Here is a 26,395-nt window from a genome sequence, read left to right as displayed (position 1 = left end):
TTAAATCTTGTCACCTGAACATTAGCCAGAGTCAATGGCAGTGTCACAGCAGGGCCCAGGCAGGGTGGCCTAGTTGCACAGGTTAGTTACCCTTGCTGAGTGACTCCACCTGGTAGCAACAGGAAGACCCAGGTCACTTTAGAAAGGGGCAGCTGGCCAGGATGATCTGGAGCTTAGAAGCAGCCCCAAATCCATGCAGCAAAAAGATTAAAAAATGACGATCAATTAGGACAGATTACCTTTCTTAAACTCACTCACACCCTTTTTTTAAAAAATGAAAAAAAAAATCAAATTGTTTTAGACTCTCCAAAAAGAGGCACCATCTTCTACTTCAAAGTAGTCAGGGTTGGATTTGTATATAAAGTGATGTATTAAAGAACTATTTTTGTAAGTAGCATTTTTCTTTTGTTCCCAATAAAATAATTTTTGAGCTATAACCTTTGTTCAAATTATTATTTTGTCAGATCTAGTAGTCTAACCAATGAGATCTTATTTAGCCTGATTAAGATGCCAGGAATTTCAATGTGACTCAATCCCCACTTCATCTTTCCTATGCTTAACTTTCCTATGCAAAACCCCAAAATTATGTAGCTCAAAATAATCAGCATGCAGATTATTTATTTAAAATACTGTCCTCTTTCAAACAGTTAAGCTCTTATTTATACTTCTTGTAAAATTAGAACTGTGGAACTGTACAATTTGAATCTATATTATAGTTATTTACTGAATATATCTGACTTGAACTTTGATATTGACATAAAGTCAGCCCAATCAGATACAGCCTCCATGGGAATGTGCCCATGTGGCCTTCCCTCTCATTGCATCAGTCCCTCTGCTGCTTACTGCCTGGTTCTTCCTGTCTCCACATTTCAGCCTACATCTCTTCTCAGCGTTGAACCATCTGCTTGGTGGTCCACTGGCAGGCTTACTCCTAGAAATTAGATCTTACCTGCACATCTTCTCTGTCAGATTCTGTACATGTAGTGTCAGGTACTCCTCATTTGTGAGAAATGGCACATACTGTTTGCACATTTACTTAAGCTGTAGGCACTTGAGGGCTTGGATTTGTTTTACATCTCTGTGGGTTCCCATTTTGTAATAAATTTATTTTGGTAGCATAAATTATTATATCCTTGTACTGACTCCTCTCTTTATTGAATTTTTTGTTTGCCACGGGCTAACTGTATGGCTTCTTCAGTGTAGCAGTTTATGATGCAAATTTTCTCTCTTCATCTGTGTCTGCCTTTCTCCTCTCTTTTCCCAAATCCACGCCAAGTTCACTCGCTGAAGGAAGAATTCAGAGAGCAGATGGGATCTTCTAAAAAGGCCTGTGATGCAGTCACAGCTGGCTGTCACAGCCCCCTTCTGGCCTGCAAAGATGAAATGGAGATGGCTCTAGAAAGGAATTTGTCCTCTGAACGTCAGGAATCTTCTCTAAATTTCTCTAAGAATCTAGAACTAGTGATTTTCAACTTGGTGGATTCAGTGGCCCTTTTATGATAAATATTGTGTCCTACCCCCCTTACTATCCAAAAGTGAAATTCAAAGTTAATGCCTATTCTTAATAACTTTTTGGGAAAAAATTCATATTTAAACACCAGTGTTGGTATCTGACATGCGTAATATAAAAGAGACCAATAAGAAAAGCCATCCATGTTAAACTAGTCTGAATATCAGTACCCTCAGTGCTCTGATGCTATTACAGGACAGACATGCTGAAATGGTCACCTGCATGCACATCTGTCCCGGAACCTGCAGGGAAACTGACCCAGGCACAGGCCAGGTGTGCCATTGCCTTCTGTGTTATCATTTTCCAAACTGCTGACTAATTCTTTTTAAGTCTCCAAACCCAGCAAAGTACAGTCTTCTCTCAACTCACATCATAGTTGCATTTCTAGAAAATTCAGAAGCTATTTTACCTGTGTGAAAAGACTTTGTTTAAATGCCCAAATGTTCGATTCCAGACTTGTATCATTATAAATGAAGTTTTCATCTCCTAGGATGTCAAAGGGAGCACTTGAAAGTCAGGTGCAACATGAGACAGTTCTTTGTTCTGCTGGAGAGGCTTACACATCATGGGACATCTGGCAGTGCTGTCCCCTGCCCCTAAAATGTTAGTAGCATCCTCTTGATCACTGGTGTCATCAAAAGTGTTTTCATGAGTTTTAAATAAAGCCCCTAAAGGGTGGTATCACACCCATAAAGAAACACTGCTAAAGAACACTGTGGATGCCTGGTAATAAATCTGATGGTATTTTATTAAAGAGTGTAACTGTTATACAAGCCTGTATCAGAGGTATAGTCATACTGAGAGATCATTGTTAGTCTTGTTGCCTATCGAGGGTCAAGTCCATGTCTTACTGTATCCATAGAGTCCAACACAGTATCAAGCAGTTAATTGGTGCTCAGTAGCTGTCTGTTGAATGAATAAAGACTCATGAATGCCACCCCATTTTCAAAGGAACTAATATCATGTTTATTAGTAATATATATACCACTTATATCAAACTTCATTGATATTACTAGTAAGCTATTAAATGCTGATTATACAAACCTAGAAAATAGTCAATGATTTGTCCTCATTAGAGAATATTATCTTTCCTCACCTGTCAAAGTTTTAAAACATAATGTGAGAAAAGAGATGCTGGTAATGTTTACAGATTTTGGTGTTCCTCCCTTTAAAAAATATACTCTTCCATTCTTAGAGAACTATTGAGACCTTCTGAGTACAATAGGACAGAGAAAAACAATAAAGACAGCCTATCCCCAAGGACACTGTTATCCTTTCCGAGAGCTGGACTGTACATCTGGACCCTGTAATGCTAACAACCAAGTGCCACATGGAGCAGGGATGTCATTAAAGACAGAGCCGGGGAGTTGATGATCATGGGTGGTCACTTCAGGGAAGGAGAGGGCTTGGGCTCCATCAAGTAATGGATAGAATTTGAAATGGTGATGAAGACCACATTCTGCGCAAGGAGAGGAGAATGTAACAAAAGTTTAAAGTCAGCAGTAAACGTGATGAGTGTGGGTGGGAGGCACCAGGGGAATGGCCAGGTGATGGTGGTGGTGGTGGTGGTGAGGGGTAAAAAAAAGTTTGCCTTTATGGGAACAAATGTAAAGAAAGCTGGTTGGCAGAGTGGGGACCAGACTGAATAGTTTTGACCAGAATTATACTTTGGAAAGCCTGATGTTAACTGTATGGTACTTTAATAAAAACAAAAGTGCTCTCAGAGATCTGGTTCCTTTTTCACTTATTTATGTCAGTGAAAAGAAAACATCTATGGTCATATTTTTGTGGGGTTTTTTGTTGTTGCTTTGTTTCTGTTTTTATTTTCAAAAATATTTTATTGATTATGATATTACAGTTTTTTCATTTTCTCCCCTTCACTCCCCTCCACCATGCACACACACTCCCATCCACATTCCCTCTCTTTAGTTCATGTCCATGGGCCATACATATAAGTTATTTGGCTTCTACATTTTCCATACTATCCTTACCCTCCCCCTGTCTATTTTGTACTTATTCTCTGCTACTTATGCTCATTTATGCTACTTATTCTCTGTACCTTTTCCCCCTTCTCCCCCTCCATCTCCCCTGTTGATAACCCTCCACATGATCTCCATTTCTATAGTTCTGTTCCTGTTCTGGTTGTTTGCTTAGTTTGATTTTGTTTTTGTTTTAGGTGTGCTTGTTAATAACTGTGAGTTTGCTGTCATTTTACTGTTCATATTTTTATCTTCTTTTTCTTACATAAGTCCCTTTAACATTTCATATAATAAGGGCTTGGTGATAATGAACTCCTTTAACTTGATGTTATCTGGGAGGCACTTTGTCTGCCCTTCCATTCTAAATGAAAGCTTTGCTGGATAGAGCAATCTTGGATGTAGGTCCTTGCCTTTCATGATTTCAGATACTTCTTTCCAGCCCCTTCTGGTATGCAAGGTCTCTTTTGAGAAATCACCTGACAGTCTTATGGGCACCCCTTTGTAGGTAACTATCCTTTTCTCTCGCTGCTTCTAGGATTCTCTCCTTCATTTTAATCTTGGGTAATGTAATGATGATGTGCCTTGGTGTGTTCCTTCTTGGGTCCAACTTCTTTGGGACTCTCTGAGCTTCCTGGATTTCCTGGAAGTCTATTTCCTTTGCCAAATTGGGGAAGTTCTCTTCTATTATTTGTTCAAATAAGTTTTCCACTAGTTGCTCTTCATCTTCTTTTTCTGGTACCCCTATAATTTGGATGTTAACATTTAAAGAAGTCCTGGAGGTTCCTAAGCCTCTCCTCATTTTTCTGAATTCTTGTTTCTTCATTCTTTTTTCTTTGGTTGTTTCTTTCTTCCTTCTGGTCCACTCCCTTGATTTGAGTCCCAGTTGCCTTCCCATCAGTATTGGTCCCCTGTACATTTTTTTTTTAGTTTACTTAGCCTAGCCTTCATTTTTTCATATAATTTGGGACCCAATTCAACCAATTCTGTGAGCATCTGGATCGCCAGTGTTTTGAACCATGCATCTGATAGGTTGGCTATCTCTTTATCGCTTAGTTGTATTTTTTCTGGGGCTTTGATCTGTTCTTTCATTTGGGCCATTTTTGTTTTGTTTTGTTTTGATGCGCCTGTTATGTATTGAGGGGCTGAGCCTTAAGTATTCACCAGGGCGGAGCAACCTGCGTGGCTGCGTAGTGACGTTGTATGTCGGGGAGGGGTCTGAGAAGGAACTATGGCGCTTGCTCTGCTCTTTGTCGGATTTCAGTCTCTTCCCCTGCTTCCCACAAGAAAATTGTGGCCCTTCTGGTGCTGATTCCCAGGTGAGTTGGCTTTTGTATGTTCTAGGACCCTGTGTGTCCCTCCAATGAACTCTCCTGTGAGACTGGGAGTTTCTCCCATTGCCGCCTCAACCCCCACAGGTATTTTCAATCAGAGGTTTTAGGCTTTATTTCCCCACGCTGGGGCCTTGGGTTGCTCAGTTCATCCTGCTCCCCAGTTGTTTCTACCGGTTTTATCTGCATGTGAACGTGGGACCACCCACTGCCTTACTAGCCTGGGTCCTCCAGCCACCACCTTGCCGCAAGTCCTCTCCAACTGGCTTCCAGTCTCCACTCTTCTCAGCAGTCTGGATGAATGTGTCTTCTTAAACTCCTTGGTTGTCCAACTTCCATACAGTTCAATTTTCTGTCAGTTCTGGTTGTTTTTTGTCTTTAAATTGTTGTTGTCCTTCTTTTGGTTGTGTGAGGAGGCACAGTGTGTCTACTTGTGCCTCCAACTTGGCCCAAAGTCCTCTATGGTCAGATTTTGAATCAGATTCTTAGTAGTCATGTTGAGCAGTACTCAAAAGCAAGAATTAAAAAAGAAAAAATGTTTTTACCTTTTGTTATTATTTTACTTTATTAACATATTTTTCATTGCCTTCATTCAGTTTAACTGATGTTTAATTGCCTTAATTCAGTTAACTAATGTTAGAACAGATGAGAACACAAAGTTAAAAGAAACTATGCTTTGGTTTGGAATCAAAAGCTATGACACCTTAGGTAATAATCTAACCTGGTGAACCTCAGTTTTTCCATATTTTAAATGAAGTAATACCTCATTCATAAGCACACACACAGTTCTGGGTTAATTACAATAGCATGTAAAATAGTACATAAAACACACTTAATAATTATTAGGTCTCTTACTAGATTAAGATATTTAATGTCTTTAAAGTTAGGTGTATTTGTGCTTAGTCTATGAATGTTACTACCATCTCTTCTTACGTGTTATGTTTAAAAAACTCAACAGACAAAGCAAGATAATCTTCTCCAATTAGGCATAGGCCTGTCTATTTTCTAGATGTGTACAGTCTAATGTTTAATAGCTTAATAGTAATATCTTACCAGCGTTTTACCGATTAAAGTAATAGTAGTTCCTTTGAAAATAGGGTAGGTGTTCATGAGTCTTTATTCATTCAACAAATAGCTATTAAATCTCATAAAAAGTACTTCTCCTCAGCCAAACAAGGGTTTATTCTCTGAGTGATCTTGGCTTCTTGGTGCTTGTGCTTTTTCACCTAAAAGCAGGGATAATGTATGAACTCCTAGAGTCACTGTAAGAATTCAGAGGGATGATGCATGGAGACTGCAGGGCACCGCAGTCTCTCTCATGCTCTTAGTGTCATGATGATGCCTACTAAGTGCGGTGCACACCCACTACCTCTTTTTGTCATTATTACAGTCCTCAGTGCTGTCTATTTTTTATTCAGCTTTATTAGCACAAGGCTGAAAGATACAATTATGAGATATTTAAAGTGTACATTGTAGTGGTTTGATACATTTATATTGCAAAAGCATTCCCCCCCCATCTGGCTAATTAACACATCCAGCGGAATGTATTATTCATGCTCCCATTTGTCTACGGGCAGGAGCTGAAGTATGGAGAAGTTAAGTAACTTGCTCAGAGTCACCAGTTGGTGAGGTTGGACTTGAACACATATCTTTTAATTCTAAATGGCATGGTTTCCACTATGGCAGTGCTGCCTCAGGCAGGCGTTTGTAACAGTGTCAGGATAACCCTTTCCTTCAAACTCCACTCAAAAAAATTCTTCATAGAACAGTTTGAAACCACTGGACAGAATAGCAAACATTTCTTTTTTTTATAATTAATTTTATTTAGTTATTTTTCAAGTACAGTTTTTTGTCTATTTTTCCCATCCCAGCCTCCCCCGCCCCTTGCTCCCCACCTCCCTCCCATTTCCACCCCCCTTAGTTCTCGTCCCTGTGTCCTTCCTATTGGTTCCTCCAGATCCCTCCCCCTTTTTCCCCTTAAGTTCCCTTCCTTCTCCTCTCTGGTCACTATCCCCTTGTTCTCTAGTTCAGTGTCTTTGTTTTTTTTTCTGCTTGCTTGTTTGTTTTGTTGTTTAGCTTCCTGTTAAAGGTGAGATCATATGGTATTTGTCTTTCAGCACCTGGCCTATTTCACTCAGCATAATGCTTTCCAGTTCCATCCATGTTGTTGCAAAAGGTAGTAGCTCCTTCTTTCTCTCTGCAGCATAGAATTCCATTGTGTATATGTACCACAAATTTTTGATCCATTCATTTACTGATGGGCACCTAGGTTGCTTCCAACTCTTGGCTATTGTAAATTGTGCTGCTATGAACATTGGGGTGCATAGGTTCTTTGATATTGATGTTTTAGGATTCTTAGGATATAATCCCAGCAGTGGAATTGCTGGGTCAAAAGGCAGGTCGATTTTTATTTTTCTGAGAAAATTCCACACTGTTTTCCATAATGGTTGTACCAGTCTGCAATCCCACCAACAGTGAACTAAGGTCCCCTTTTCTCCACAACCTCTCCAACATTTGTTGTTTGTTGCTTTGTTTATGATAGCCATCCTGACCAGTGTAAAGTGGTATCTCATTGTGGTTTTAATTTGCATCTCTCTGATAGCTAACGATATTGAGCATCTCTTCATGTGTCTCTGAATGTTCTGTATGTCCTCCTTGGAGAAGTGTTTGTTCAAGTCCTTTTCCCATTTTTTAATTGGGTTGGGTGTCTTCTTAGAGTGGAGTCATGTAAGTTCTTTGTATATTTTGGAGATTAAACCTTTGTCTGAGGTATCATTGGCAAATATGCTTTCCCATACAGTTGGTTGTCTTGCTAATTTAATACTGTTTTCTTTAGCCATGCAGAAGCTTTTTATTTTGATGAGATCCCATTTGTTTATTCTTTCCTTTACAGTCCTTGCTCTAGGGGACATATCAGTAAAGAAGTTGCTGCGTGAAATATCTGAGATTTTCTTGCCAATGTTCTCCTCTAGGACTTTAATGGTGTTATGACTTACATTTAAGTCTTTTATCCACCTTTAATTTATTTTGGTGTATGGTGTAAGTCTGTACTCAAGTTTCATTTTTTTGCACGTAGCTGTCCAGTTCTCCCAACACCATTTGTTGAAGAGGCTATCTTTACTCCATTTTATGTTACTGCCCCCTTTGTCGAATATTAATTGACTGTAAAGAGTTGGGTTGATTTCTGGGCTCTCTGTTCTGTTCCATTGGTCTATGTGCCTGTTTTTTATGCCAGTACCAGGCTGTTTTGATTACAGTGGCCTTGTAATACAGTTTGATATTAGGTATTGTGATCCCCCCTACTTTGTTCTTCTTTCTCAAAAGAGCAGCTGCTAGAATAGCAAACATTTCTTGACACCCAGAGCCGCAGGTAACAACACTTTGAATAGTACCCACCCTGCTTACCTGAAGCCCTGCATTTCTAGTGACAGATAAAGATGAAAGGTATAACCTAATCTTAGCAATTGCTCTTCATTGTCAGTGCATTCATTCCCATGCCTTCATGCTGGCATAGTGGGCTGTGGGATTTGGGTGGGAAATTTCACTCTTCAGACTTATTCAACACAGTCTACCTCTCAGTATTGATCACCTGGAATTATTAACATGTTTGACTTATTGCTGCCATTTCATAACAAAGGTTTTTATCTGATTGCCAATCAGTATTAATTATTTGATCCCACTGAGGATGACTTTTCCTTATGAAAATAAATATTTTGGAAGTGCATCTAGAATATGAACAAACAAGAAAGTAGAGGCACGCCACACCTGGGCATATACTGGGTTGCAGAATCTACCATCTCAGCTCCACAGGTAGTCTTGCTCCTGGCACATGGCAGGATTTCAGCAAGTTGGAAATAAAGTTGATGGGTGTAAGGAAATGTTAAACAGAGGTCAAAGTGAATTACGAAACCAAAAAGACAGATTTTTAAAAATAGGCTTGTCCTTGAATACAAAAGAGTAGACGGGATGGAGAACAGAGGGGAGAGGGGAGGGAATTTCAGGGGGAAGGGGGAAGGGTTTAAAGGACACTTGGACAAGGGGGGTGGAAATGGGAGGGAGGTGGGGAGCACTGTGGGGGTGGGCCGGGATGGGAGTAAAAGACAGAAAACTGTACTTGAACAACAATTAAAATAAATTTTAAAAGATCTGTCTAAGGACATCTGACAATATTTTTAACTAAATCGCTGTGATTGAAAGTATATGGGCTCATGTGCTATAGCAGAGTCTGTTCCAAGGCCCCTTCGGGACAACAGCAAAATTTATGTAGTCGCGTTCACTCTGTTCTTGTGATGCTGGCCTCTTGAGAGATGTGCAGTTGTGGGGCAGCCAGAATTAGGAGCAGCCAGAGGTCACCACCTGCCACTGCTTGAGAGCACAGGAAGACAATAACTGTTAATATTGTTAATTAGTCATCATTACACAGTAAGACTCCATAGTCTTCTGCTGCTGGGGTTCGTGCTGTAGGTTAAACAAACATGAAATAGGAATGTCTGTCTTTAAAAAAAACTGAAAAGAAGCCCTGGCTGGCATAGCTCAGTGGATTGAGCACGGGCCTTTGAACCACACAATTGCGGTTCGATTCCCAGTCAGGGCACATGCCTGGGTTGCAGGCTGGTTCCCTGTAGGTCAGTTCCCAGCAGGGGATGCATGAAAGGCAACCACACATTGATGTTTCTCTCCTCCTCTCCTTCCCTTCCTCTCTCAAAGATAAATAAAAATTATTTAAAAAATAATAATAAATAAATAAATAAAAACTGAAAAGAGCTGGCTTTAAGAAAACAATGAATAGTAAACTATAGTTAACATTTATTTTTATCTCTTGTGTGGGGAAATTCAATGGGTGGCTAATAAATTCAGTTTGAAGAAATGCAAGGTATAATAAGTGTATGGTCCTGATACCTTGACTAGAGTTCATTTGTAAAGACAGATGTTTACATGGGAATCTTTACCATGAGGAATGCCTGTATTTTATTCATCAATAATAGAATCAAATTAAATCAGACAAAATACCAGTTTTGAAAAAGGAGCCTGAAATAGCCTAATCCTATGCCCTCTGCAAGAAACTTCTTGATGACATCCTTAGAGAGGGTGTGTCTGGCTTCTGTTCAGCTGCCTCCACCTTCCCGTCATTATCCAAAGTGGTGAGTATGGCAACCTCTGTCTTTATCCAGAGCATTGATCAAAACATCTAACAGATCAGAACAGCACCAGTGTTGTCATAAAACTAACAGTAATATCCATAAGCTACATGTAGCCAAAGGTCTAGCCATCATCTGTAAGTGAGGACTCTAATTAGAAATATTGAAATGTTTAAAGCTGCCCACAGCTCAGTTTTCTATATGACTAGCCTGAGTCTGAAATATTCCCCTCCTGGTGCCACATTTATCACAGAAGGCCTATCAAGTTGTCTGTCTGATGATTCTCAAAAGGTCAAGTCCATTTAAAGTGTTTCACTCTAACATGAGGAAATAAAGTTGTTTTCTATCTAACCAGCAAGAACCCATTTGCAAATCAGAATGCCTGTGTTTTACAGTCTTAGGACTCAAAGGTGAAGTTCACCACCCCTTTAACTGGACGTGCCCTGCCATGAAGGCCACACCTGAAGCTTGGGGTAGCATGGGTCTAAGGCCAGAGCTTCCCCAGACCAGCTCTACAGTGCCCTCTCTCCTCTTGTCTTGGACACCCTTGGCTTTAATAATCAGTTCTATACTTGCTGCCCTGGTTCCACCTGGACTCCCCCGTGAACAGTCCCTGTGTTTGTCCATCGCACTCAACATTTGGATAAAAGGTACCCCAGATCTCTTGGCTGCCAGCCCATGGAACTGTCACTCCTTCTAGTTGGGGTATGGAGAATTCAAGCAAATTCAGAGAACTAGGGATTAAGCAAATCATCCTACAGGCACATTAGATCATCAGAGGGCTAAGGGCCCAAGGTGATGTTGCCCTCATATGCACAGCAGAATACAGAGACCACTAGAGAAAATGAAATAATTTTTGGAGAAAGTCATACCTGACCTTTAATTTAGCATAGGCCATTGCTTGTCAAGGCTTGTGAACAGACAGGTACAAATTTGTTGTACAGATTTGTTCATGTACATATTATGACATTAGTTTGCTTGCTAGTTTGGCACATCATATTACATGATAGACTATTATATGATAGACATAGAATAAGTTAAATTGCAACAAAATTCAGTTTCATTTAGCCCTTTAGTATTCCTTGAACACTGCTCTCATGCCTGTGTTGTTTTGGGTAATAAAATTATGGCAAAGAATAAAACAGAAATAATCCCTGCCCCCACAGATCTTATATTCTCATTGAGGTGGAAGGCAGACTACAAATGAGTAAGTATGTACTATTCAGAAAGAAAGGTATGCTTCAATAAAATGAAGCAAGGAAAGGGGGTACAGTGACATTGGAATGAACCTTACCTTACATATGACGGTCAGGGCCGATCTTCCTGATGAGCGAGACCTAAAGAAAGAGAGGAGCAACATGTGGGGACATTTGGGCAGAGGCAGTTAAGGCAGACCTGCCCTGTTTTGTTATTGCTGTTGTTTTTTGTTGTTAACTAAAAGTCCACAAGGAAAGAGTATTTTTGTTCTAAGTCTGTGTTCTTAGTTGGCTGAGGTGATAACCTCAGGGCGTGTGTGTGTGTGTGTGTGTGTGTGTGTGTGTGTGTGTGTGTGCGCATATCCAGGTTTTTAATTAAGATGGAAGAGCAGTTAAGACATACATGTATTATGCTTCAGCATGAGAGTTGTGAGAGTTAGTCATCTTCCTGATTAGAAGAGCTCCTGTGGTCTATTTTGCAATTAGTGCTTAGCAAGCAACCTTGCAGGTACTGTTATTTTCTTTGTCCAAGTAAAGCAGGGGAGTTGGGTGAGGGCTAGAATAATCTAAAATTTGAATGAGGACTCTGATTCCTTACAGGTGCCCCACACCTGTGTTTAACCACTTCAGGAGCGCTGCCCTGGGTGGCAGACAATTTAATATGCAAAGCCTGGAGTGAGGGTGACCTCCTAATAGCCTGTTTGTGGGCACTCTGTTTCCTGAGAAATGTTGCAAAATTTCCCCAATTTTTTTGTTTTTTACAAAGCAGATGCTTCTTATGCTTCTCATTATTTCCATGAGTCTGGCTCTGAGAGGTTACCTATGTCAGGAGCAGGGTGGTGTTAGTGATGCTGTGTCTGGTCATCCAATAAGGACACCCAGCCACTGAGGTAAAGGAAGAACAAATAAATAAAACTGTAACCACCTCATAGCTACACTCTGAAGTGCCAACAACATAACTTCCATTGGTCCTAGAGGAAAGTTTGCAAAAACAAGAGCTCATTCTTTGACTGTTTTTGTTTAAATGCTTCAGTTCTTCCATATGTAAAATCAAAGATTTACTGAGATCTACCACTCAGTCTTTTCTTTCTTCCAATGACATTCTGAAGCAGGGGAGCCCTTGGAACTACATTTGGAACCATCTACCTATATTTGGTGCATTCCTTATGCTATTTTATATTAACCCTTACAGTAACCCTACTGTAGGAGGTGATGGTGCAGATAAATCCCAGAGATTCAGTGACTTCTTGAGACATATTTAATTCCGTGCTAGGACTTGGAACATCCTTCTTCCTGCCTAAATCTCAGAGGTGTTGAAAGTTATCACTGTGCAGCACCAGGACCCTCATACAGTCAGCACCCCAGTTAAGGGCGTGCATGGGTTTGACTTTAGCATTGAACTACTTCTGATGTGAGGGTGACCCTCCTGGGCTGGAGGGTCATTCCTGAGCTGGAAGTGGAGGTGCCTTCACCAGTAGGTGGCGATGTGACAGAACAGCAAGTAGGCACAGTGCACTTGGCAGGGCAGCCCAGAGAAGACTCTTCTAGAGGGAAGGTGTTAAAACTTATTTTTCTTTAAATAATTTCTTGAAGTGAATGCACAAAAGGTTAGTCATTTTAAAGTGACTCTTTAGTGGCATTTAGTACATCACAGTGTTGTGCGCTCACCACCCTATCTAGTCCAAAAACATATCCATCATTCTAGATTAAAACCCTTTAACCATTAAGCAGATTTTCGTCATTCCCCATCCTGGACCCCCTGACAAGAGCCCATCTGAATTCTCTCTATGGATTTACCTAGTTTGACTATTGCTTATAAATGGAATCATGTAAGATAGGACTTTTTGTATCTGGCTTCTTCTACTTGGCATCATGTTTTCAAGGCCTAACCACATAGCTTGTGTCAGTACTTCATTCTTTTCTTATGGCTGAATAACATTCCACTGCATGGATAGACCACAGTCTGCTCATCTAATCATCGAGTGGTGGACATTTGGGATGTTTCCACCCTTCAGCTATTGTGACTAGAGCTGATGTGAACATGGATGTACATGTAGTTCTTTGAGTCCTTGTTTTCATTTCTTTGGGGTACACACCAAGGGTGGAATTATGGGGTCATATGGCAATTCTCTGTTTAACTTTTTGAGAATCTACCAAACTTTTCCAAAGCAGCTGACCCACTTTGCATTCCCATAGCACAGTATAAGATTTTCAAACTTTTTTTCTAAACATTTTTGACCATGACTCACAATAAATATGTACATATTTTATATTACTAGGAAGTGTTCACATGTATAGGTATACATATAACATATATATCATGCATATTTAAATGTATAAAACAGAAATTTTATGAAACTGTGCTCACCCTTACTACCATACAATGAACTCTGATGTGCTTCTTCCTGTCCTATTTTCTTTTAAAAATTCTGCTAGTTTTAACCCACCAAATGAGTTAGTTCCACATTGGTAATGAAAAAAGTACACTTAAAAACTTATTTGGAAAAAATAAAAAAGGTCAAAAAAAGAAAAATGTATTTTCAACATTAGGATCGAACTTTATACTATCTTATATCCTGCTTTTTAAAAAAATTATAGTGAACATTTTTATATTAATCATTCTTCCAAAATATGATTTTTTAATAAATAAAATTTTTTTAATTGAAAAGTACCTGTTAAGATCACAGTACTATTCTACATGTATATAATAATGTATCTTCTTTCCATTTAGATAGTCAAAGAATTTAGGATATTATTTACCAATTTATCAATACATGTAAGTTTGGATGGAACTTATTTAACCTGTGAAGATGACTTCCTTTTGTCATATTCTCAGACATAGGCAACTTAGCTCACATACAAATGTGAGTTATATTGCACGTACTTGACACTGAGGGCTATAATTAGCTGGTGCTTTGTATTTTTTGGTGAGTGTTATACCTACCATTTCTAGAAGAAGTGCTATGATACATTTACTTTCTTTTATTGAATGGCTCTGTTCTTTCAGTGTTATGAGTATTTTATCAGCAGGATAGTAAAGACTAGAGTGGTGATGACAAAAAGAGCAAGTGGCAGTGACAGAAGAGAAGAGAGGAATAAGTACAACCGAGAGAAAAGCATGAGAAGCTTCTCAAATATGCAGCAAGTATGACCATCGTCAAGAATTACCTGAAAGTGAGCTGTCCTAGAAGGAGTGGCATTTGAGAGCAGTGGAGGCGAGTGGTTAGAGCCCACACTCTGAAGCAGGCCCCTGGGTAGGATTGAGGGCATACATAGGCTGAGATGGGAAAAATGTACATTTTACTTTTTATTAACCTCCAACAAAAATTCAGCAGTTTCTTCAATTGTGAATATAGGCAACAAGCATAGCATTAGTAGTGCCTGTGACCTGGCTATCAATTAAAATCACAGATATTTTCATCATGTTACAGTTGCTTTGGGTAGATTTAAATATTGTTTATGTTCATTATAATAAAATTATTATTCACATTAGGCATGTCCTGGATTAGTTCATCATCACCAAGCCCTTATTATATGAAATGTTAAAGGGACTTACCTAAGAAAAAGAAGATAAAAAAGATGAACAGTGAAAGGACAGCAAACTCACAGTTATTAAGAACCTAAAACAAAAAACAAAACAAACCTAAAACAAAAGCAAACTAAGAGGACAGCTAGATCAGGAGCAGAACCATAGAAATGAAGATCACAAGGAGGGTTAGCAACAGGGGAGTGGGAGGAGGAGAAGGGGGGAGAAGGTACAGAAAATAAGTAGCATAGACAATAGGTAGAAAATAGACAGGGGGGCAAGAATAGTATGGGAAATATAGAATCTAAAGAACTTGAGACATGTGTTCATGCACTAAAGGGGGGGGAATGGTGGGGGAGGGGGTGTGCAGGGTAGAGGGAAATGAAGGGGGGAAATAGAACAACTGTAATGGCATAATTAATAAAATATATTTAAAAATGTAAAATAAAATGAAAAAAAAGAAATGCATACGTACAATACCACACTTCGCTAGATTTTAGAATAATTTAATAATTGTATTTCAACATAACTGGTTTTCTTTGAAATCCCACATATTTTGTCTTATTTTGTGTAAACACATTCTGAGTAGGAGCCCATGGCTTTGATGCCAGAGGAGTTCATGACACAAAAACAGTTCAGAATGTCCAAGAGCCTCACTGTCCACTATGAGGGTCACCAGCCATTGACCACTCCTGAGCACATGGAATGTGGCCAGTCCACACTGAGATGTGCTGTGAAATACATACCAGGTTTCAAATAGTGAAAAAAAAATAATGCTAAATGCCACATTGATAATTTTATATTTATCACATGTTGAAATGATACTACTTGGGGTACATTGGGTTAAATAAAATATGTTCAGTTTCATTTCACCTGTTAATTTTTAATTATTATGATGTCAGTACTAAAAATTTTTAAGTTGCCTATGTGTCTCGCACAACATTTTTATTGTGTCACTGGCCCAAGTTCCAACTGTGACTCTCACACAACAAGCAATTATTCTCATTATTGTTCTTGTCACTATTTTACCATGTCCTCGCTGTTGGACCCCTATAAAGTTCAACTTCCTTATATGTGGGAGTAGAGAGGAGCCCAAAGAAGAGAGTGTGGCTATTTAATCCAGAGGGAGCCTTCTTCCCAAGACAGTTTTTACAGTCAGTAATGCCTTCCATCCCTTTCTTTTCCTTACTCTTCTGTTACCCTTCTAATGAACAACAAATTTTCATTATATGTGAAGTGATATACAAAGATAAGGATATAAGAATTCATAGATGGAGTGAAATTTTAAAAATTAAAGGATAAAAAAGGGAAAATTCCCTTGGAAAGCAAAAAGAGGGAAAATCGGCCTTGAAGTGGGGTGGAGCGGTGGGCAGGCTGCAGTTGCCTCCCATCCTGTATTTATTCAGAGAGTTGAGGTGGCATTTGGATACAACCCAGGCCAACTACCAGCGCATTCCTGGAGTTTGGAAATGGCCACTGAAAAAGCAGGACAACCTTGTATGTCCCTAAATCAAAAACTACAAGTCCAGCGGGCTATGTACAGTGGGTGGGGAGGTGGCAGGGTGTCTCTTTAAGAGTAAAGGGCTGATGAGGGCTGCGGCCCTTCTTGTTTGTCTGTTTCTTACTGTGTTGGAGCCCTGAGCATCCTAACTCTAGCACCCTGGGAATAAGAACTCTTCATCTACAGACTCTCCTTTGAGATGATGAAACAACTTTCTGTAGACAGCAGAGCATAGTATCATGTACACCTTATAAATCAGGAGGAAATTGCTCAAACACACAAGTGGACACTGGCCAGTGCCTGGTAGAGTAGGGGCTGACTGTGAGCTTGCATTTCTCCACAGCTAACACTGCAGGGTCAGAGTGTGCCTTGCACCTCCATTTCCCTGGGCTTCTCAGAGTAACCTCACCCACCCTGGCTGTCTGCAGAAATCATTATTCTCACTCTGGCTCCTAAGCTGAGCTATGCTTTTGGAATTGCTCTGACCACCAGCCAGCTAAGCTGCTCCCTGCCACCATTCAGACAGCTTCTAACAGCCCCACCTTCCTACACAAAGCCCTGCCTGTCTGGTCAAAGTAGGGTGGTGAGTTCCCCACCCTTTCTAAAAACATGCCTTGCAGGACTTTCTCTATCCTCCAAAATATACTTGCCCCTTCACAGTTACATGTTTGACTGTGTGTAAACTGGGCCTGTGGGTGGAGGACGTGATGCACGTGTGTCTCTGCTTCCCTGTCGTGGGGCTCAGGCCACAGACTTCTAAAGGCGGAAATCAGAGGGGCCGAAGCACACAGCACAGTGAACACATGGTCATTTTGAAGACTTTGAAGGTCTAATCAGTGATGCTCAGTGAAATAGATACTTTTTTTTAAAAGCATCAGTTCCAGATGAAGAGCTGTTCTATGTATCTTTATTTCTTAGTTCACCTCTTCTCAATCCCAGCAGTGATCATCTGGCTTCAGCTGTGGTTCATCCTGGTTTACAGGACTTACTTGTCCAGTTTTTATCAGCTTTCCTCTGGGATGAGCAGAGCACTTTGATATTACATCACTAATTTCACAGCAAACAGTTAATTTTGGAAAATTAACTCTAGTCCTAAGAGGCGGTTAACATTTGTCCCTAAATGATGGAAATACTATGACCCAACAATTTTAATGCAACTATGAGAATGTTCCTCTTTTGTTTTGTTAGATTATCATTCATATGGGGAAGAATCAATGTTTTTCAGGTCTTCTTTGATGGCAAACAGTGTTTGGGGAAGGGTGATGATTAATATAAAAAAACTTTTTTATTCTATTAAGTGCTACCTCTCTGTGCATTTTTGGCAAATTATAATGTATAAATGAAATGCCTTTTTTCGCTTCTTTAGGTGGCTCAATATTTTATAGTCAGGCATTGATCATTGGCCACTATTATAACTAGTTATATCGGTCCTCTTGGTGTCTCAGTGCAAATAATTTCTCAAGCTAGCGGTGGTTTTTGAAAATAGGGGAGTAAAGTTTTCATCCTCTTATGTGCTTTCACAGTAAGTGTCAGTGAAGGAAACCCTCCCATGTTTTCTCTTTACATACATGTCTACAAATACATGCAGTATTAAATTCTATGGGGGCCTTGCATTCACTCTGCAAAAGTTGAGGTCAAATCTTTATATTTATATGTGCAAAATATGTGAACCATACCACCTCCCGGTACATCCAATTAGTATGCAGTCCCCACCTTAGGGGTTAATGAGAAGAGTAAATTAGGTAAATTTTGATCTGAAGCCAGTCAGAATCTTTTCTCAGCTTTGCCCTGGGGACTGGACCAAAAGTTAGGAGCACTAAAATATTACAGAATACTTTTCTGTATGTGCACGTGCTTAGGTTCTCTTTACCTGTTCAAAACTTCAGTGTTCCCCTGGTAGCCAGCAGGGGTGCCTCGAGGTGAGGGCCCATTGCGGCAAGCAGGTCCGTCTCACCCCTTTTACTCACCTGACTGTGCAATCAATGAAAGGGTAATTTGGTGCTGGGTGTTCTGAGCTCATTACTAGCTGCAGATCTGCTGCTTAACCATTGCCATATGCCTATGATGAGCTCACTGAATCAGTGACACATCTGTGTGGTAAGACTATTGCACAGATTGGCACACTGAGGCCACGAGATGTTCAACAACTTGGCCCACGCCACAGCTCCTTCTGCAGAGTGATTGAAAGGCCCACATAGAATTTCATATCATACCAAACCCTCATATATTGTATCATGCCTCTTCTAATTAACATCTCTTGAAGATTCGCTCTTGAGGTTGCTGTTCAGTTGTCTGGATCAGTGTGGAAGAGACTCAATTCTCATCCCAAAAGCTATGAAGATGCTCGGTGCAGACCTGAGTTCACTGACACCCTCGGCCCAGTTCATCCATCCTAATGATGTCCCAGTGCCACTTATAGAGAGGTGCCCCACAAGTGCCCAGAAATGTATTCCTTTGTTCAGCATTGTCCTCGCAGGTCTTCTGATATCTAGTCTAGCACAGTGTCTCCACATCAAGTTCTCATAAATGGTCATTTTCTTTATTTTATTTTATTTTATTTTACTTTATTTTATTTTATTTTATTTTATTTTATTATTTTATCGATTATGCCATTACATTTGTTCTATTCCCCCCCTCCGTTCCCCTCCACCCTGCACACCCCTCCCCCACCATTTCCCTCCTTTAGTTCATGAACACGTGTCTCGAATTCTTTAGATTCTATATTTCCCATACTATTCTTACCCTCCCCCCTATCTATTTTCTACCTACTGTTTATGCTACTTATTTTCTGTACCTTCTCCCTCCTCCTCCTCCTCCTTCTCCCACTCCCCTGTTGCTAACCCTCCATGTGATCTTCATTTCTAGGGTTCTGCTCCTGATCTAGCTGTCCTCTTAGTTTGCTTTTGTTTTAGGTGTGGTTCTTAATAACTCTGAGTTTGCTGTCCTTTCACTGTTTATCTTTTTTATCTTCTTTTTCTTAGGTAAGTCCCTTTAACATTTCATATAATAAGGGCTTGGTGATGATGAACTCCTTGAATTTGATCTTATCTGAGAAGCACTTTATCTGCCCTTCCATTCTAAATGAAAGTTTTGCTGGATAGATCAATCTTGGATGTAGGTCCTTGCCTTTCATGACTTGGAATACTTCTTTCCAGCCCCTTCTTGCCTGTAAGCTCTCTTTTGAGAAATCACCTGACAGTCTGATGGGACCTCCTTTGTAGGTGACTGTTCCCTTATCTCTTGTTGCTTCTAGGATTCTCTCCTTCATTTTAATCTTGACTAATGTAATGATGATGTGCCTTGGTATGTTCCTTCTTGGGTCCAACTTCTTTGTGACTCTCTGAGCTTCCTGGACTCCTTGGAAGTCTATTGCCTTTGCCAGATTGGGGAAATTCTCCTTTATTATTTGTTCAAATAAGTTTTCCACTAGTGGCTCTCCTCTTCCCCTTCTGGTACCCCTATAGTTCAGATGTTGGAATGTTTAAAGATGTCCTGGAGGTTCCTAAGCCTCTCCTCATTTTTTTGAATTCTTGTTTCTTCATATTTTTCTATTTGGTCATTTTTTCCTTCCTTCTGGTCTGCTCCCTTGATTTGAGTCCCAGTTTCCTTTTCATCACTATTGGTTTCCTGTGCATTACCATTCATTTCAATTAGTTTAGCCTTCATATGTTTCTCTAATTTGTGACTAAAATCAACCAGTTCTGTGAGCATCCTGATCACCAGTGTTTTGAACTGTGCATCTGAAAGTTTGCCTATTTCTTCCTCACTTAGATTTATCGGCTCTGGGGCTCTGAGTTGTTCTTGAAGGCTCTGGGGCTCTGAGTTGTCCTCGCCATGTTTTGATCTGTTCGTGCCTGTTAAGTATGAGGAGAGCCGCCTTAAGTGTTCACCAGGGCAGGGCCACCCAGGTCGCTGGTTTGTGAAGCTGTATGTGGGGGTGGGGTCAGAGTAGGAGCAATGGCAGTCCGGTCCTCTCTGCTCGCCCAGTCAGCCTCACCGCTTGCCCCTGCCTGCTTATCCAAGGGCAAATGTGTGAGCCGCCACCCTGTGCCAGCCTGCGCTATCTTTCTCAATGCTCGCCTCTTCACTGGTTTACCTGCGTGCAAATATGTGACCAACTGCAGACAGCCAGCCTCGCCTCTTCCCTGGGTTCCGCCCGTAGCTAGCCCATGCCTGGGATCCGCGCCCTCAGCTGCTTGTGCACTGCCCAGGTAGGGGGGATCTTTTTTGCTCGACCAGCTCCGCTGCTGGCTTCGCCCCTTTCACTGGTTTAGCTGAGTTATTTTCTGACTCTGTATTCCATTTTCTGTGTGGTTTGATTGCATTTATTGTTGTTAAAACTTTATTGTTTTTAGATTTGGTTGTGCAAGGACGCAAAGTGTTCCCACCTACGGCTCCATCTTGGTGGAAGTCCTCTAAATGGTCATTTTCATACCTAACTTGAAACTTATAAAATGCCTTAGGTGAAAGTGGGCTTTTGAAGGGGTCCTTCCTGTCGAACTGTGAAGGAGATGGACCTCAGCTTGTACCCTCACTCTTCAGTGTCACCTATAGTTTCCTCCTATCCCTATTGCTCTAGATCAGCAATTTTCAACCAGTGAGCCACAAGAATTTTTAAAACATGCAGTACATTACTATTTAGTCAGGGCACTGACCTCTTTTCCCTTAGATGGTCAATTTAAAAAAGTCAATACAGCCAATACAACAAGAGCCATTAGGTATGAATACATCAAAATTATACCTATTTTTGTCATATCAGAAAAAATTATATTTTTTGGTAAACCACAGAAGTTTTAGTAATTAGTTTATTTGTGGCGCGAGATGACAAAAGTTGAAAATCACTGCTCTAGACTAACATCCTCCTCCTCCATCGTGGTTGCAATTCCATATAAAACTCCTTCGTAGGGGATGTAAGTGGGGAAGAAAAGTGGGTTCTGCTGCCATCTTTGGCTGAAAACAATTTTAGGAGCACAGTTTTTCTTGTTTCTGTCTGAATCTTTGCAACAACAAGCTGTACTTTAATGAAGTTCAGTTATATTTTTTAAAATTTACTGTACAGTAGAATCTCAGTTATTGAACTTAATTTGTTCCAGAAGCCTGTTTGGGAAGCAGTTTGTTCAAAAACTGGATCTCCTCTGTTTGTCGAATGAGAGATATGTGACTGATGATAGAGGTATCAGCATGAAAGGATTCTTGGGCTGAGAACTGAAGTTTTGTTCAACAATCGAGACATTTTTTTCTGTGAACAGCTTGGTTGAGAACTGAGTTGTTTGAAATGGAAAATGTTTGAGAATCAAGGTTTGACTGTATTTTAATTTATTGTACTGGGTAGTTATGGAGTAAACGTTTTCAAAACTCACAGAATTTTTTTTTTTGTCTACGTGGGTTCAATTTTTTTTAAGGGAAAGGAATTGCATTTTATGTTTACGAAATGAATGTTGTATGCAATCACTTCCTGTTTTTTCTCTAATATTTCTCAGCATGTATAGCCCAAAACAAGTATTGAAAATAGATCAAAAGGGAAGTTTGTAACTTTCTAAAAACTTGACTCTTTAGCTTATCTCTGAAAGGCCTCTTTTTCTACCACATAAATAAGAACAAAACCTATTGTCACCATTGTCTCAGCTGCCATCTTCCTAACTCAGCCCTGGCAATGCTTACACTGACTCAGCACAGTGTACTATAAGAGTAGGATATAATATGCTTGATGCTTTTCTGGACTTTGAAACTACTGATCAGAAATTGATAGAGCAATTATTTTTACATTAAGTGATTTTTCTTTGTTTATTCAGGTTGCTAGTACCACATTTCTTTTCTGTCAAATGCAGTGTGTGCCTGAATGTGAATGCCACTCTGACCCTAATTAAGTGTGTGCGTGTGCAGCCATTCCCAAGGAAAGAAGTGGGTTCTAATCCTAATCTAGTCCACTCGATCAGATGCTTTAAAATCATTAGGTGATAGTTCTTGGTGCTGACAAGCATCCAGATTATGTGCTGAGCTTTGTTTTTACTTTTTTTTTTTTTGAACACCACACACTTTAGTGTCAAAAATAAATAAATAAACTGTCACAAATGTTAGGAAAAGGAAAATTAAATATGAATGAAAACACAAACCAACTGCACTTCAGTTGCACTTTCTTTTTTTGCAGGCAGCACTAGGCATGCACAATAAGCCGACTCACTCACTGACTCTCTGAGTCTTCTGCAAGAGGACTTAATGTGTTCCAGGAGCTGTGGGGGGGGGACACAGCTGAGGGAGACGCAGCTCTTCTGGAGGGAAAGTTGATAGCAGGTTGTTATCGGAATCATGGCAGGATGCAGGGAAATGGCAGACCGAGCACTACCTACGGTCCATGTACCCTGTACCACTCTCTTCTCATTACCATTGAGCAGGCTGAGCCTGAGTCCACCGGTTGCCCACTGCCTTTCTGACCACACATAGGGCTCCCTTACTGTGGATGGAGTACTGGACAGATACAGCCCACACCAGGGTGGACACAGCCCATGACTACCCCATTGCAACTTGAAGAGTTAATGTTCAGACTGCATTTCCACCTTCACTCACTCCATCCCTGCTCCAAGTCAGGTGTCCTTATACAGGTAGCAACCTGTGCCACCAATCAAATTAATGGGGAAAAAAGAGAGCATTCTTCTCTAGTTTCCCTTGGGTTGAGAGTATAGCCCCCCAGAGCAAAATTCCTCCCCAGGCTAGAGCTCCCCCAGGGCAGGAAGCAGTGAGTGTAGCTAACCCTTCAACAACATAGGTTGGAACTGTGTGGGTCCACTTATAAGCAGATTTTTTAAATAAGTATATTGGAAAAGATTTTGGAGACTTGCAGCAATTTGAAAACACTTGCAGATTAACCTTATGATTTTTAATAATATTTTCTTCTGTCTAGCTTACTTTATTGTAAGAATACAGTATGTAACACATACTACATACAAAATATGAGTTAATCAACTTTTTTAATCCTCATTTGAAGACATGCTTATTGATTTTAGAGAGAGGGGAAGGGAGGGAGAGTGAGACAGAAAGAAACACTGACATGAGAGAGAAACACTGATTTGTTGCCTGTCATTTGCTACCCAACCAGGGACAGATTCCCATACCTAAGCATGTGCCCTGCAGGAATTGAACCCACTACCTTTTGGTTTATAGATGATGCTCCAACAAAGTGAGCCACACTGGCCAGAGCTAATCAACTGTTTTATGTTATCAGTAAGGCTGCCAGTCAACAGAAAGCTATGAGTGGTTTATTTTGGGGGAGTCAAAAGTTGCGTGTGGGTTTTTGTCTACCGAGTGTGGGGGAGGGAGGGACAGGGTAATCATCTACCCCAACCTTGTGTTGTTTCAAGGGGCAACTGTAGTCCTAGAGAGACATTGGGGCCTATTAGTGATACGAAGGGTTCGTAGCTTCTTCCTGAACTTTCTCTAAGGATGTTGGTAACCATGATTTTCTTCTTCCTCGTGATTAAAAAAAAATAGAATAAATTACTCAGGTTCTAAAATTTGCTACACCTAAATTTTACCAGCTCTATAACGTTGACCTTAATTTATGCCTCTTTAAGCCTCAGTGTTCTTATCTGTAACATGGGGCTATTGAGAGTACTTCACAGGTTTGGGGTAAGGATTAAAAAATATGATAAAATATGTATTTTCAGCACAATAGTAAGGTTCAAGAGATGTAGATAGTGTCATTAATTGTTGTCACCTGTCTCAGGTCACTTTCTGACTTTTCTCCACTCTGGTACCATTTCCCAGGCCTCCCACTTTTCCTACATTTCTGCTGCCTTTCTGTCGGCTCCACATCACTGCCTAACTCCTTGCCTCAAGATCCATTGCGTGTTTTCCTCAGATTTTTAAGATATGAAAGTTGAAATAATTTTGGATCATGTTGAATAACAACTGAAGTCACAGCAAAAACCAGGGACCAATCCAGATTTTATTGTATTTTAAGTATCTCTGTCCAGGTTCCTAATCTCACCACATTTTTATAGCCCCTCCCCCCTCAGAGAGAGAGAGAGGAGACAAAGGATAAAGGTTTCCTCCCAGCTGGCAGCCGGTGTCATTCTATTTGATTTGTAGACCTTTCAACAAAACAAAGGCCTTTTCTGTTCCTTCACAATATAGACTCTTTGAAGGCCCTCAAAATGAGGAGAAAAGCACAGACTGGACACAATTTCAGGTGTAATGGGCAGAAACCGGGTGCCTAGCTGTTGATTCACTTTTCACAGAAAAACCAGATGCCACTAAAAACATCATTTTGTAAATAGCATTTAAATTTTCATGATAGTTTCCTTTTAATATATATGTAAGAGGGATATTTGCAGCAAATTGTCATTTATAAGATCAAAAACTTTGAGAAGCCAGTTAAGATCTCTTTTATAATGTCGTCAGAGAGGTTCTGGATGCCAATATCAGCCTGTTTGTTCACTGCTGCTTTGAAATGTCTCCAAATAGTTGCCATTGGTGTTTAAAACTCAGATACCTAAGTCACATACATGTACAAACATGTATTTAACCTAAGTTTTAAAATTCTATTCTGAGGCCCTAAGAGTTTGTTATAAAAATCAACATAGCTACCATTTCATTATTTACTTTATGCAAAACACTGTGTTAACCACTCTGCATTCATAGTGTCATTTAATCTTCCTACACCAAGTAAGGTTGGTCCCACTGTTATTCCCACTTTACAGATGAGGAAACCAAGGTTTAGGGAGGTTAATAGTTTGCCCTGGGTCCCATACCCTACCTAGTATGAGCTGGCGCTAGCCAGGTGGAACAGGGGACATGTCCTGTGAGTCTTGTGCTTATCCATTCCAAAGCACCTTGCAGCTCCCTGGTGATCCTTCTACAGTGGGGGAGGCGCCAGAGAGGTAGGCATGGGTATTAGTTGTTTTCAGATGTAAAAACTATTTCAAGGTATAATCTTTGGGCCCAATTTCATCTGGATCCACACATTCAAATTACAGGTAATAAAACAAAATTAGCTCATCAACTCTTACACACATGTAAATGAAAAGAAAACCCATTTGATGAGAGAGTTCATGAAAATAAAGTGCTGTGAGCAGAGTGGGAAATCCTAGGGGTTGTGTTCTTTCCTTTTGTGTAAGGAGTTTGGAAAGCTCATTATACAGACAGTGTCTTAGGCCATCCCAGGACATAGTCTTAAAAGTCCTCTTAAAATTTTTTGTCTTAAAAAATTACACTTTTCTCTTTCCCTTCCATTTTTCAGATGAACTGTTAGTCTAGGATGTCCTATTTGTATAATTATTTGGGTGGGGTACACAACAATTTTTATGTTAAACAATTATTAGTATGGCTTATTAAGAATTTTATGGTTTATGAGATGATTGACCAAATCCTACCTACTCAGATGTAGCCTGTCATAATTAGAATTCTCTTATTTAGTGCTCTGGTCCAGCTAAGTGATAATGAGAAACAAAGCTGACCGAAATCGGGACACCAGATATCAAGGTTTCAGGCAGTAAAAGGCCATTGTGCAGCAAGGAACATAATGCTTTTCCTTCTTATCCTTTTAGTACAAATAAGCTAAAGTGTACTGGGCTCTGTGTTTCTTAGAAATGAAAGCTTTGAGAAACAGGTCCACTGTGGAGCCTGACATTTACGAAATAAGCCCACCGAGTAGTTGCCCATTGGAGCTGGTGTGCCCCAGAAATTGACAGCCTTTCTGGGAGGGAGATGCACAAAGTGCAAATTCCACTGTGCCTGTGAAAGAAGGGGCAGAAAAACCCAGGCAAATGTCTTGTTGTCGTTGAGCTTTCCTACTGCAAGGAGGCTGAAATACAGGGCTTTTAAGAAACGTCACAGCAACCAGATCAGGGGTGCAGACTGCTCACTGCAGCACAGTGCAGCTGCGCGTGTCAGGCAAAGACAGGAGAAGCCGCAGCCCGCGGGCAAATGGGGCTGCTCACTGGAGCATTTTTGAACTGAGGATCTGCTGGGAAATCGTTCCTGCAGCTGAGTCAGGGCCCAGCGAGTTGGGGCTCAGGTTGAGGCTGTAGACAGGGGCAGGGGCGGTGCTCTCAGCCCATCCCACCCCCTTCGGTGCCTAGGACCCTCCCTCCCTGGGGAAAAGGATCGTCGGGTGTGGTGGGGACTTCCTTGGACCGTACCTGCTGTAGTGAAGCGCGTGGGCAGCCAGCAGCAGGAGCTTCTGGTTATGGCAGCTCAGAAATGAAAGCAGCAGCCGCCTC

At 40.5% G+C, this 26,395-nt stretch overlaps 1 protein-coding gene and 1 long non-coding RNA gene across 10 annotated transcripts in view; one reads left to right on the top strand and one right to left on the bottom strand.

Annotated features, from left to right (window-relative positions):
* The window catches only part of FRY (FRY microtubule binding protein), a 540,321-nt gene that overhangs the window by 196,482 nt on the left and 317,444 nt on the right, over nt 1-26,395 (top strand). The gene's annotated exons all lie outside the window — the stretch shown is intronic.
* On the bottom strand, nt 1,241-26,388 carry LOC128628511 (uncharacterized). The gene is made up of 3 exons (XR_008392916.1): nt 26,315-26,388; nt 11,250-11,292; nt 1,241-1,370 (listed from the first exon to the last, which is right to left on the bottom strand). It is a non-coding gene; the product is annotated as an uncharacterized LOC128628511 (long non-coding RNA).

The sequence above is a fragment of the Artibeus jamaicensis genome, unplaced genomic scaffold (assembly GCF_021234435.1).
Source record: "Artibeus jamaicensis isolate MK-2021 breed Jamaican fruit bat unplaced genomic scaffold, CSHL_Jam_final contig_793, whole genome shotgun sequence".
Taxonomy (NCBI): Eukaryota; Metazoa; Chordata; class Mammalia; order Chiroptera; family Phyllostomidae; genus Artibeus; species Artibeus jamaicensis.
This window is presented reverse-complemented; position numbering and strand designations above follow the sequence as displayed.